Source organism: Octodon degus, unplaced genomic scaffold, assembly GCF_000260255.1.
Source record: "Octodon degus isolate 3935 unplaced genomic scaffold, OctDeg1.0 scaffold00008, whole genome shotgun sequence".
Lineage (NCBI taxonomy): Eukaryota > Metazoa > Chordata > Mammalia > Rodentia > Octodontidae > Octodon > Octodon degus.
The window spans coordinates 14209336-14211835 of record NW_004524584.1 but is presented as its reverse complement, the minus strand read 5'-3'; the positions used below and the strand labels follow the sequence as shown (position 1 = coordinate 14211835).

General features: G+C 39.3%; 1 protein-coding gene across 4 annotated transcripts in view; it reads right to left on the bottom strand.

Moving 5' to 3' along the window:
- The window catches only part of Arih2 (ariadne RBR E3 ubiquitin protein ligase 2), a 93626-nt gene that overhangs the window by 84488 nt on the left and 6638 nt on the right, over positions 1 to 2500 (bottom strand). For 2 of the 4 annotated variants that reach the window (XM_023705770.1, XM_004625071.3), the window contains exon 2: positions 1556 to 1619. The exons of the other annotated variants lie outside the window; for them this stretch is intronic. The gene's annotated coding sequence lies outside the window, so the exon portion shown is untranslated. The remainder of the gene's footprint in view (positions 1 to 1555; positions 1620 to 2500) is intronic. 4 annotated transcript variants of the gene reach the window in all.

Genomic DNA, 2500 nt, shown 5'->3' with positions numbered 1-2500 from the left:
TGCCACCATGTCCAACTCATAGTCTCTAAAAAAAAAAAAAAAAAGAATCAATCAATCAATCAACCACCCTGTGCCACACACACCTATAATCCAGCTACTCAGGAGCCTTGGATAGGTGGATCATAACACAGCCAGGCAGTGAAGCCAGAACATGTCAAAACAAAAAAAGGACTAGGAATGCAGCTCCAGGAAAATGCCCTGGGTTCAGTCTCCTACAACAAAGATAATAAAAATTTAAAACAAAGATTAAGAATGAATGGGAAAAATACATAATGATAATATAACTGGGGCGGCGAGATAGTTCAGTGGTCTTAAGCGCCTGTTTAGGCAAGCTTAGGCAAGTGCAGGGATTGCAGTACAATCCCCAGGACCACATGCTGTGCCAGTCCCACCCTCAGCCCCCAGCAAGGGCTGAGATGGCCACAAAACAATAAATAAATAAAAATAAAGAATTGCAGTTTGATTTTTTTTTTTTCTTTTCTTTTTGAGACAGGGTCTCACTATGTAGTTCAGGCTGATCTTAAACTCACTATGCAGTCCCAGATTGTTTTAAACTCCTGGCAGTCCTCCTGTCTCAGCCTCCTGAGTGCTGAGATTATAGGTGTGTATCACTACACCCAGCAGAATCTTTTTTTTTAATTATAAAAATACTAAAGAAGTTACTGTGGATATAATTCAAGGGTAGGGATTACCTTCCTACATGTGAGGCCCTGGATTTGATCCCTGGCAGTGCAAAGAAATAAAGAAAAAAAGGAGAGAGGAAAAATACCAGTGGATGTAAGTTTGTATGTTAAAAATAAAAGCTCAAAATTTTTTTTAAATCACATTAATTATAGGGTAGTAAAATGATGTTTGCAATTGAATAGTTTTTCTTTCTTCCTTCCTTTTTTTGCTTTTCTCTCTCCTAGGTATTGAGCACTGAACCCAGGGCCTCTGCACTGAGCTCACGTCCCCAGCACCCTCCCCTTTTTTATTTCTTATTTTGAGACAGGATCTCACTAAATTGCCCAAGTTGAACTCAAACTTATGATCCTCCTCCCTCAGTCTCCCAGAGTGCTGGGATTATGAGTGTGTACTATCAGGACTGGCTGTTTCTGTTTTTGTTTTTTGGGGGGGCAGAACCAGGGATTGAACTCAGGCCCTTGTGCTTGCCAGGGAAGCACTTATTCTACTAAGCCATCTCCCCAGTCCAGGACTGTTTGTTTTTGTTTTTGAGACAAAGACCCCCTTCAGGCCAGTGAATACCAGGTTCCCCTTGAACTCTTAACTTGCCTGCTTCACCCTCACAAGTGCTGGTGCAATATAATTCTTAACATATTTTCTATGGTCAAAACACCTAATCACAAGTGAATTTAATAATGGAATTTTTCCTTTTTCAGAGAAAAAATGTCAACCTTTAAATTAAAAATACTTGAGAAAAAAAAATACTTGGGGCTGGAGAGATGGCTCAGTGGAATAAGCGCTTCCCTGGCAAGCAGAAGGACCCGAGTTCAATCCCCGGTTCCACCAAGAAAAATAAATAAATAAAATTAATTAATTAATTAATTAAAAATACCTGTAATGCTTGAAGATCTTTGAAGCAGCTATCACCCAAATATCCTGTATCATATGATTTCCATCTAAAATGAAGAAAAGAATAATTATATTTTTAAAACTGGTAACTTTTTTTTTTTTTTAGGAATTGAACAGGTTCTTCACACAGAGCTTGAGAAATTTTTTTTTGAGATAGGGTTTTGCTCTGTAATTCAGACTGGCCTCGAACTAATCAGTGTAGCCCAGGCTGGCCCTGAACTCAGGGTAGTCCTCTTGCCTCAGTCTCCCTAATGCTGGGATTATAGGCATACACAACCATGCCTGGTGTGCAGCACTTCTGAAACATGGTCAGTCTCACAAAATTGTCTAGGATGGCCTCAAACTCCTGCCTTAGAATCCCAAGTCACTGGGATTGCTGTTGTGTACCACCAGGCCTGGCTATAATTTTTCTTTGTTATCTTTTGAGATAGGGTTTCACTATGCAGTTCAGGCTGGCATAGTTCTCACTATGTAGTTCAGAGAACAAGACTGAACTACGGAACAAGACTGTCTAAAAACAATCTACTACTGGGCTGGGGAGATAGCACAGTAGAGTAAGTGCTTGCCTGGCAAGCACAAGGGCCTGAGTTCAATCCCTGATTCCGCAAAAAAAATAAATAAATAAAAATAAAAATAAAACAATCCACTACTACCATTAACAACAAAATCCTAACTTAGGAAATAGGAAGTATAGAAAAGGGAGGGCTTTAGATTAGAGATAAGAACTTGAGTGCCCTTTTTCTCTTTTTTTGAGACAGGGTCTCACTATGTAGTTCAGGCTGGCTTTGAGCTTACTCTGTAGCCCATAATCAAGACCATCTTCCTGTCTCAGGCTCCCATGTGATGGGATGACAGGCACATACCACCATGTCCAGCTGCAAAAAAAAAATATATATATATGTATATATATTTTTTAAAATTTATTTTA